This window comes from Micromys minutus (assembly GCF_963924665.1).
Source record: "Micromys minutus genome assembly, chromosome: 15".
Taxonomy (NCBI): Eukaryota; Metazoa; Chordata; class Mammalia; order Rodentia; family Muridae; genus Micromys; species Micromys minutus.
In genome coordinates this window covers 43,625,955-43,638,234 of record NC_137984.1, presented here as the reverse complement: position 1 = coordinate 43,638,234, position 12,280 = coordinate 43,625,955, and positions in this window count along the sequence as shown.

The window sequence follows — 12,280 nt, the reverse complement described above, 5'->3', positions numbered from 1 at the left end:
CCAACAGCAAAGAAGTGTTCCTCTTTCTCCACATCCTTGCCAGTATCTGCTAATATCTAAGTTGTTGATCTTAGCCATTCACCAGTGTGAGGTGGAATCTCAGGGTTGTTTTGATTTGCATTTCCCTGATGACTAAGGATGTTGAGTACTTCCTTAGAAGCTTCTCAGCCATTAGATATTCTTCAACTGAGAATTATTTTTGTTTAGCTTTGTACCCCATTTTTAATAGGATTGCTTGATTCTCTGGCACCTAACATCTCTAGTTCTTTATATACATTGGATATTAGACCTCAATCAAGTGTCGGGTTCATAAAGATCTTTTCCTAAACTGTTGGCTGCTGTTTTGTTTTCTTGACAGTGTCCTTAGCCTTATAGAAACTTTGCAATCTCATTCAGTCCCATTTGTTGATCTTTGATCTTAGATCACAAGCCATTAGTGATCTGTTAAGGAAATTTTTTCCTGTGCCTATGTGTTGTAAGGTTTTTTCTACTTTCTCTTCTAATAGTTTCAGTGTACCAGGTTTAATGTGGAGATCTTTGATCCACTTGCACTTGAGCTTTGTACAAGGTGATAATAAAGAGCCTATTTTCATTCTTCTGCATGCTGAGTGCCAGTTGAACCAACACCATTTGTTGAAGAGGCTGTTCTTTTTCCATTGAATGTTTACAGCTCCCTTGTCAAAAAATCAAGTGACAATATGTGTGAGGGCTCATTTCTGGATCTTCTATTCTGTTCCATTGATCAACCTGCCTATCTCTGTACCAGTACCATGTGAATTTTAGCACAATTGCTTTGTAATATAGCTTGAGGTCAGGGATGGTGATTCCCGCAGATGTTTTCTTGTTGTTGAGGGTGAATTTTGATATTCTACATTTTTTTTGTATTTCCAGATTAATTAGCTAATTGCTCTTTCCAACTCTATGAAGAATTTGGTTGGAATTTTGATGGAGATTGCATTAAATCTGTAGATTGCCTTTGGTAAGGTGAACATTTTACAATGTTGATCCTTCCAATCCATGAGCATGGAAGATCTTTTCTTCTTCTGAGATCTTCTTCAATTTCCTTCTTCAGAGATTTGATGTTTTTTGTCATAAAAGTCCTTCATTTGCTTAGTCAGAGTCACACTAAGTTATTTCATATTGTTTGTCACTATTGCGAAGGGTATCTTTTCCTTAATTTCTTTCTCAGCATGTTTGTCCTTTGAGAAGAAGAAGGCTATTGATTTGTTTGAGTTAATTTTATATCCAACTAAATTGCAGAAGTTTTTATCAGCTGTAAAAGTTCTCTGGTTGAATTTTTGGGGTCATTTAGGTATACTATCATGCCATATGCAAATAGTGATATTTTTACTTCTTCCTTTCCAGTTTGTATCCATTTGATTTCCTTTTGCTGTCTAATTGTTCGGGCCAGTACTTCAAATATTATGTTGAATAAATAGGGTCACAATGGGCTGCCTTATCTAGTCCCTGATTTTAGTAGGATTGCTTCAAGTTCCTCACTGTTTAGTTTGATGTTGGCTATTGATTTGCTATATATTGTTTTTATTATGTTTAGGTATTGGCTTTGGATTCCTGTTTTTTCCAAGTCTTTTAAAATGAAGGAGTGTTGAATTTTGTCAAATACTTTCTTAGCATCTAGTGAGATGACCATGTGGTTGTTTTCTTTGAGTTTGTTTATATGGTGGATTATGTTGATGGATTTCCATATATTAAACTATCCCTGCATCCCAGGGATGAAGCCTACTTGATCATGGTGAATGATTGTTTTGATGTGTTCTTGGATTCAGTTTGCGAAAATTTTGTTTACAAGCGCTTGTGCCTTACTGTGGGCCTGTGTGTCTAGACTGTGACCCAGGGCTTTTCGGCCAATCCTGAGTCCCTATGTCAGAGTTCTGAAGCCAAGTTTTCTGCATGCTCAACCTCTGTGTCCCTGGATCTCTGCTGTTCCAGGTGTCAAACGGCTTGAGTGTTTGGTCCATACTCAAGGGCTTTCCGGGCAGATCCCAATTTCCTATGCCAGAGTTCCCACTTCACTGAACCAACTGGAGGGCTACTTTTTTTTTGTGTGCTCCACCTATCCTTTTCTGCTCTTTGGTTACTCACAGGACAGTCTCAAAAGGCCTGTGTTCCTGGATCTCTGCCTTTCCAGGTGTTAAATTGCCTGAGTGTTTGGTCCATGCCTAAGAACTTTCCTGTGCCTGTTATACTTCTTTCCATCTTTTATAGTCTGTTGGTGAAGTTTACCTTTGAAGTTCCTGAATGAGCTTTTCATTTTGTCATTTCAAGATTTACCTCTTATTGAATTTTTCTTATTTATTCCATCTCCAAAATTTGGTCGCAAACTGATCTATTCTTTTCCTTCTATTGTTTGTTTGTCTTTTCATAGATTTAAGGACTTTATTCACTAAATATCTCTATCAAATTCATGAAAAACTATTTGAAGATAGTTTTCTTGTTCTTCAGCTATATTGCAACACTCAGAGCCTGCTGTGGAAGGTTTGCTAGGATATATTGGAAATATAATGTCATGTGTCATATTGATTGTATTCTACACTGGAGACCAGATACCTACCTTGGTTTGGAAAGATTATGATTCTAGGTGATAAAATATGGTCTTGTATTTGTTGGATGACAAATATCTTTCTAAATATGAAAATCAAGATTTGAGAAACATTTAAAAGAAATGTTCAACTTCTTTAATCATTAGGGAATACAAATCAAATCTATTTTTAAATTTTTATCAAATACCCATCAGAGTGCTTATGAACAATAAGACAAATAAAAGCTTATGCTGGAAGTGATGTGAAGTAAGGAAAACACACATCTATTGTTGATGTCAGTATAACCTTGAGAAGCCACTAAAAAAATCCATGTGGTGTTTCCTTAGAATGATAGAACTCAATCAACCTTAAAATTTAACTATATCACTCTTGGATGCTTTTCCTTAACACAGATGCTATTGGTCAAATATTTTCTTTGCATCTTTATTCATAGTGCCCATACTAAAAAATGTAGATTTCTTTCAAGAAAGGATGGGTTACAATAATTGCTACATTTACACAGAGTTGTATTATACAGGCATTATAAATGAATTCATGTACCTCACAGGTATACAAATGGAACTAGAAAATTAACCTGAACTATTTACTTAAATATGGATATTAGCTATTAAAGTAATGATAATCATGCTGCAACTGGTGGAATCATAGTGGTCAGGAATAGAATAAGGGACTTGGAGGACAGCTAAGTTATGTTGCTAAAAAGGAAGAAAAATACAAGTATAGATAGATGAGACAGCTTGCATGGAAGAAGCAAATGGGAAGATAGGAATTGGAGGATGAGGATAAATGTGGAAAGACAAGGGAATAATGATCATTTATAGGTCCTATGGACACTTAATAAATTGAAGCCTTCTAAAGTACATACATATCTGATGGTTCTCTAACTAAAATTACCAAAATACTGAGGGAGATAGTGTTCCACGTCATCATCTCTTGTTAAGAAATGGAGTCTTATTGCTGGTCTTGAGTTGCATTTAACTGAGCCCTTGGCAAATGGGGATCTATGAGAATAACTAAAGAAGCCAGCATGTTGCTAATGCTAAAGGTTGCTCGCCACAAAGTGAAGGCAAGTCCCCCTTCCTAAAGACAATTATTGTATAATTCATTAATATAAAGAAGTAAAGCTAGTACCTACCTAGAGCCTTCATTCCTATGATCTACTGGCTTTGATAGAGGAAGTTGTTCTGCAAACTATTGAAAGAGAAATATGAACCAATCCATCTAGAAAATTTTGATTGTCAACATGGGCACTTGCCTACAAAATATGCTAGTTCAGAGGTGGCACAATGTTTGTGGAAATAACCAACAAATATCTGATTTGACATAAGGCCCACTCCAAGAAATGGAACCAATAACAACTGTGGTAGTTTGAATAATAATGCTCTTGGGTTAATATCCACTTATCAATAAGTGCATACCATGTGTGTACTTTTCTGACCCGGTTACCTCACTCAGGATGTGTACCAATGCCATGCAGTTTTTATTATCATTGCTCTGTAATACTGCTTGAGGTCAGGGATGGTGATTCTTCTTGTGGGAGGAACTTGGGAGGAAGAAAAGAAGGAAAGGGTAAGAGGGGGGCATGGGAGGAGATAGCAATGATATACAGAAGGTCAGGAATTTGAACAGAGGTATATAGCACCGAAGGATGTGAAACTGAGGGTAGCCACCAGTAAGTCCCAGACAGTATGAAAGCAAAAGGTTTCCAGGACCCAAGTGGACTGAGATTGGCTGAAATGACCAACAAAGGGGAGAGAGAACCTTTAGAGACCATATCCAGAGTTTAGGCAATGCCCCCAGTTGAGGAAAAGGAAACTCCCACTCATCTCCAAATCTTAACCCAGAATTGCTCCTGTCTGAAGAAAATAAGGGGACAAAGCGTGGAGCAGAGACTCAAGGAAAGGCCATCCAGAGACTGCCCCACCAAGGATTTTGTCCAATAAATACCAAATCCAGACAATACTGCTGATGCCAAGAAATGCTTGCTGAGAGAAGCCTGATATAGCTGTCTCCTGAGAGGCTCTGCCAGAGCCTGACCAGTACAGAGGTGGTTGCTTGAAGCCAACCACTGGACTCAGCATAGGGGCCCCAATGAAGGTTTAAGAGAAAGAACTGAAAGAGCTGAAGGGATTTGCAACCCCATATGAAGAACAACAATTTCAACCAACCAGACACCTCAGAGCTCCCATGGACTAAACTACCAACCAAAGAGTACACATGGAGGGAACTTTGGCTTTAAAAACAGTCATGCTAATCTGGCTAATTGTAGGCACTGGAGGCCTTGCCCATCCCCATGGTTCCCACAGCTGCTTGCTGCCAAGCTGTTTGCACTTCCCTGGCCATCTGTCCCCAGTGGTTAGCTTGTGGAAAGCTGGATACTGCTTGCTCAGATCTCCTTAGCCCTGTAAAATGATAGCACTAGAGACTTGTAATGTAACGAGGTTTATAACAGTAAATCTCCAACCCCAAAATGCCTGTGTAAAGAATGCAAGACCCAATTGATATAAATTGAAGCTGCACAGCTAGATTGTGCAAACGTATCCTACTGGGCTTATTACATGTCTATGAAAACCCTACCTACTTGCATCTTCTCTAGACCACCTGGGTCAGTGCCATCTTCTTCTCTCCTTCTGGTTTCCTCTTGTCATTCTCTCTCTCTCTCTCTCTCTCTCTCTCTCTCTCTCTCTCTCTCTCTCTCTCTCTCTCTCTCTCTCTTCCTCTCTCCCTCTCTCTCTCTCTCTCTCTCTCTCTCTCTCTCTCTCTCTCTCTCTCTCTCTTCTCTTCTCTGTTTCTCTCCCCTCTCTAAAATTTTCATCTCTGTTCTTCCTTTCCACTGCCCAATCACAGGCTCTAGCCTTATCCATGCAATTAAGATTTCACCTGACCTCACCTGAATCTGGGTACCTCTCTTGAGGGAGCAGAAGAACAAAGAGCAGTCCACAACATCTGAGCAAATGTAGCTATATGCAACTCTGAAAAGCTAGTGTCAAGTCAGATGTTAGCTGACAGCACTTTTCTGAACAATGTCAATTTTCTGGGCTACCACACGCCAGAAAATTAGTGAAGAATATGTTTGCTCTTTATCCACACATTTTCTTCTAGGCTCTGTGACTGCATTCCTCAGGGAAGTAGTAGTGATTGTAATCCCAGTCATTGTAAAGCCCTGCTTCCAACTTTTCAGTTGTGTTTTTCCCCCATGGCTCCTCATCCGCATCTTCAAAGGCCTCATCTAGGTTTCATATGCAGTTAGTTCATCAGTGACCCATGAGTATTAATGTAGAATGCCAAAGCCACAAAAGAAGTAAGACAACTTATACTTAATTTCCTCACTCAGGAATATATTAACAGCAAAATAGAAACAGCTTCAAAAATATTTTATTTGTTTATTTATCTATTTATTTATTGGATATTTTCTTTCCATTTCAAATGTTATCTTCTTTCCCAGTTCCCCTCTGGAATCCTCCTATCCCATCCCACCTCCCCCTGTCTCTGTGAGAGTGTTCTCCCACCCAACCACCTAATCCCTCCCACCTCCCTGCCCTTGCATTTCCCTACACTGGGGCACTGAATCTTCACAGTGCCTGATAAGGCTATCCTCTGCTACATATGCAACTGGAGCCATTGTTCCCTCCATGTATACTCTGGTTGGTGGTTTAGTTTCTTGAAGCTCTGGGGATTCTGGTTGGTTGGTGCTGTTGTTCTTCCTATGGAGTTGCAAACCCCTTCAACTCCTTCAGTATTTTTGCTAACTTCTCCATTGGGAACACATTCTCAGTACAATGGTTGGTTGAGAGCAACCTACTTTGTATTTCTCAGGATCTGGCAGAGCCTCTCAGGAGACAGCACTATCAGGCTCCTGTCAGCATGCACTTTTTGGCATTCACAATGTTGTCTGGGTTTGGTGACTCTATGGGATAGATCCCCAGGTGGGGCAGTCTCTAGATGACCTATCCTTCAGTCTCTGCTCCACATTTTGTCTCTGCATTTCCTCCTATGAATATTTTGTTCCCCCTTCTAAGAAGGACTGAAGCATCCACTTTTTGGTCTTCCATCTTTCTGAGGTTCATGTGGTCTGTGGATTATATCTTGGGTATTCCAAGCTTTTGGGATAATATGCACTTATGAGTAAGTGCACACCATATGTGTTCTTTTGTGATTGAGTTATCTCACTCAGGATATTTTTCAGTTCCATCCTTTTGCCTAAGAATTTCATGAAGACATTGTTTTTAGTAGCTGAGTAGTATTCTGTTGTGTACATTTTCTGTATCCATTCCTCTGTTGAAAGACATCTCGGGTACCTCAAGCTTCTCAGCCTGAAAATATTTGTCACTCATTGAGTGTGTGGCTTGCACAAGACTATTTTTCAACCAATAAGCTTAGAGCTCTTGAGTCCACCTTTGGTAACTAGTAGTTTCTAACAATTATCATAGCATATCTGCTATTTTTCTCATCTTCTCCACCTCCAGGAGAGGGCATATTCACAGACATTTGTTTTCTATTCCATACACAGATTCTGTTGCCCAGAAACTTCCGTTTATATATAAGACCCCCACCTCTTCTCTTTCTTGCATACCCTGGTCCAACGCCATGCCCCACAATCCCCAGTTCTGGGTTAGAAAAGGTGCTGATCTGTGACCTGATGCCACTGCTGCTGTCTTTAGCTTTAGTGAAAATTAGCACAAACCCTGCTGTACCACCAGCTAACTGTATTCCTTGTAGCATGGGCTACACCAGCAATCAAGATTAGGCTGTAGGTGGCTGTATAGAGGAGCAAGTAGTGATGAGACTTGAACTTGAGAGAAACATACCTCATAGCAATTCTGTTGCCCTTTGAATGGCTTGTCTTTGTAGAATTTCTAGGTTTCCTGACATACCAATTAGTCTTGCAAAAATATTTGGAAAAAGAGAAGAAGATCAGGAAGTGGATGATCTTGCCACAGTGCAGAAGCCCCCACCCATCAATGAAAATTTGCAGCCAGAAGATGAGGTAAATGAATATGAATGGCATGACTATGGAGAAGATAATGGATTTGAGTTCAGTTTTGATGAGGACTTCTTTCAATGAGGATTTTGGCTTCATGGAGTACTTGACTGAAGAGGATAGCAAGGAGGAGGAAGAAGAGAAGGAGGAGGAAAACAGTGGCAACAAAACAATGACAAGGATGACAGCAACTATAATGATAAATAGGCAATTTTCTAATCAAGATGCAACACGTAATTAACAGAACTATCAATGACCTACAATTAACATGGTCAGAAATATTCTAAATTTTAAATATAAAAGGAATCTGATTCTAATAAAATTGAGATGAACCCTTTTCTTTTCTTACTTTTATTACTTTATGTCTTCTGAATGAAATTAGAGAAGTTTTATAGTATAAAATCTGCAAACGAAAACCCAGACTCTCAACAACTATTCTATTCAAGGGCCATATTTCCTCTTCAGTGTTCTATGAGAGACAGGCATCCTACATGTATTGAAGAACTGGGTAAATGAGTGGACAGTTATTAAAATTTTAGATGAAATTCTGATGCCTTCTAATTTAGTGTAGAAAAGCCAAAAACAAATATCAAAATTAAATCAAAGCTGTGTATAATATGTAACTACTTTGAGTTCCCCTTTTTAGTACTATCTTAAAAAGCATTGTGAGATAATTTAAGAAGATATATTCCATGTAACTTTCACACCCATGTCACAGTTATCTGAGGCAGACATTAATTTTTAGAGTTCCTTCACATAATGTATATTTCATGTTGTAACATTTTTGTCAGTAAATGAGTCCTTTATTTACTAGATGCAATTGTCATCTTGGAATCTTACTTGTTCACCCCTTATAGCTCTTTCTAAACTCTGGTTGGCTAGAACATTTAGGCTGTTCTGGCTCAACCTCTTTTCTAAGATGACTTACTCAAATTGTCTTTTCTTTAACTTCTCCCTGAATTGCTCTGCTTTGCCTTAAACAAACTCTGCTAATTTGTTCTAATCCTCTGGCTCCTTCTCATTTTCTGGTGTGTTTTGTGTTTTGTCTTTATCTGTGTATGGCTTATTTTCTCTGCAACTTGTCTCTGTAAAACTTGTCTCAGTAAAAACTGCCTCCTCTTCCTCCTCCTCTTCTCTTCCTCTTCTCCTTCTCTCCCTCCCTTCTTCCTTTTCCCCTCTTCCTTCCCCCCTTGCTCTCTGTCAAATATTTCTCTGATTCTCTCTTTATCTGCCCCTCAATCAGACATCACTTTCTAACATGGCTGTTTTCTTGTATAAACTAACTTTATCTACATCATTAGGCATTAAACATGTGTACTAAGGGTTACTCTGTATTCCAGACAGAGGGATTGAAGGTATGTGGCATGGCTGTATCCCAGCAGGATTATACATGTATAGCAGGCCTTTGGATTTGATGTCTTTCCAGAGCATCCATGTTGCTGGTTTAAATTTCTCTACATTTGTCAACAATGATAAAAGTCTCTTGCTGATAAAGTTCTTGTTTTTAATCTACTACAGAAAGTATACCCTCCTGAATTTAAATACTCATTTTAAAATTGTGGAAGAGACATACAGATTCCTCTGATCACCCATTCTCAAGCTTTTATATGTAATAAACTGTCAATAGTTACACAAAATAAAGAACTAAGTAGTAAAGTATGGTTACATGCAGCATTGTAGTGACTGAGAGCTGTGTGGGACAACGTTGCTTTAAATTTAGAAGGTGGCATTAAGGGAAGCAGTGAATTCTTCTGTTTCTTCTCCTTCATATTCTTCTGTAAACTCTTCCATCTTATTTATATGTGACATGAAGAAAATAATCATCAAATTGTCTGGTATACAGAAGGAGAACTAGCAGCCATTTGGTATTTATAACTTCTATGGTCTGGGATATTGGAATGGTATATGTTATCCTCAGTTGATACTTTAGTGAGGCAGTAATAAAGATATCAACAGAGTCTAGTGTCCCATCTGTTGCTCATTCTCCTTTCTTAGCGTTGCATAGTCAATGACATATTTGAGATCCAAAAATTATAAGTGGCAGGGGTTGTCTAGTTTCTTGACATTATATTCTTTTTTTAATTGAACAACTTTATTTTAAAAAACAAAGATAAATGTACATATTTTAAGCATTTTTGCATAAAAGTATATGAATACATTTTTTGTCAGTACTTGATTATTTTTAAAGGTTTGATAGTATGCATTAAAATCTTACTAGTTACATGAGCATAAAGTACAGGTAAAACAAGACGTAACTCGAAATAGTCAAACTTTTCTTGGTGTGTAAAGATTAAGCCTTTGTTTTTCTTGAACTTCATGTAGTCTGTGAGTTGTTTCTGGGGTGTTCAGAGCTTTCTAGGGTTAGTATCCAATTATCAGTGACTGAATATTATGTCTGTTTTTTTGTGACTGGGTTACCTCACTGAGAATGTTATTCTCTAGATGCATCCATTTTTTTAAGAATTTCATAAAGTCATTGTTTCTGATAGCTGAGTAGTACTCCATTGTGTAAATATACCAAAATTTTGTAACCATTTATCTACTGAAAGACATCTGGGTTCTTTTAAGTTTCTGGCTATTATAAATAGGGCTGCTATGAACATTGTGGTGCATGTGTCTTTGTTGTTTGTTGGAGCTTCTCTGGGGTATATGCTCAGAAGTGGAATAACTGGGTCTTCAGGTAGTACTATGTCTAAATTTCAGACTGATTTCCAGAGTGGTTGTACCAGTTCACAACCCCACCAACAGTGGAGAGGTGTTCCTCTTTCTCCGGATCCTCTCCAGCATCTTCTTTGACTTTATATTATTATATTTCATAGAAATCTATTTCATAAAAATACAAGTTGTAGTAGTGACAGCCAATGTCTCTTGAAAACCTTTTCTGATTAGTGTCTGTTGGTCCTACTAACATATGTTCACTTTGATAAATAACAGTCAACAGTTTAGATACGTACCTACACCACACATATACACTCCCTTCATCTTTTCCTATCTTAAACCTAAAAGGTCAACAGTTCCTAACAACCCAAGAATTATGAAGGTGGATATCTCAGAAGCTAAGTTGATATTTGTCCCACAGTTGATCTCCTCAAATACCATACAAAAACTGTGATGTAAACTCCTGGTGCTTCTATAATGAAATACACTTGCTTTTTGCTGTCTTGTTTAACATTTTTGTTTGTAAATATTCTGAATAATTCTAGTTAAATATAATTTTGACTACCACACTAATATTATCTCACCTTCCCCCCTCCAGAGAAATATAATACACAGCTGCTCACCTTTTTTGTGTTGTTGTTCCCTGCTGTCTCATACCCTGATCATCTCAAATCGTTACTTTTAGAACATTGTTAGTGGTTTGTTTGATAATCCATCAAAATTAAAAAAAAATCAACATATAAAATATTCATCCCCACGGCTATGAATGTAATTTAAATTGAACTCCACAAAATGTTTCATTATTTCTTCCATTGTGGCTGTAGAACATTTAAAATGGTATTTTATTATAAATGTTTTAGAAAATACTTGTCTGGTATTTCACATTCATATTTAAATGTAAACGTGTTCATCTGCACTTCAGTTCCAACCAAATAGATAAAATTTTATGTGTAGAATACAGGGGCCCATAACTGTCATCTTATTCCAGGAGACAGGCAGTATCCTGAGTTTGATGCCAACCTGCAATATGAACAAACAAAAGTACCCAAAAAACACAAACCCAAAGACAATGACAAAGCAATCACAACCAAATAAAAACATACTCATACAATGACAAACATTAGGGTGTTCGTTTATAATACTATTTGTAGATATAACATTTCTAAAATTTGTTTACCTTGGTTTATAAAACTTATGAGATATTTTTATGCTGGGGGTATGGAGGAGCTACAATATTTTTGTGATCCAGAGAGCTCTTCACATCCTTTTCCTCTAAGTTATGACATCAAAAAATGACCACTTTCTAACTTCTCTGCATTGCCTGTAGTATGGCTGGCAATTAGATTTTTTTGCCTACATCACTTAACCCAGACCCACAGCCATGACCTTAACTTGAAATACATCAGAAATTTTTTGTGTCTACATTCATGTTTCCTCACTCATGAACTTTCATTTTTGACTGCGACATACAGGAAATCTGTGGAATGTAACAATATACCATCCAGTCGCGACTTTATACATTAGAAGAAAAAACATCTAAGTTACTTCAAGGTTTAAGGTCACTATAACTATTCTCAGTACAGATTAGTTTAAAATTGGAATTAGTTTTTCCTAGATATATGATATCTTAACCAGTTTTTGTTTATTTTTAGTTTATACAAGTATTACATTCAAGCTCTTTTTGAAAAAGATTAAAAGACACTGCTTACATTACTGTAGAATTTTAAACAGATGGCAAACTCCAAAAGATGTTTATGTAGAGTGGGTGGTTTTAAGCTATCATCAAGATTAGTGTGTGGCAGAGATGGTTCAGCTAGTAAAACGTTTGCTTTATAAGGATGATGGTTTGAGTTTTATGCTATAGATATCCTGCAAAAAATCAGGTGTTGGCGCATGTGCCTAGGATGTCAATACAAAAGAGATGATGATAGCCAGGTCCTTCATGGATGAACCATTTAGTCATGCATGTTTGCTGAGGTTTAGATTGAATGAGAGACTATATCATAGAAAAAAAAAAGAGGGCAAGTAAGGAAGAGAGTTCTACATTGCCCTCTAGCGTCCATGTTTATACTCATACTTG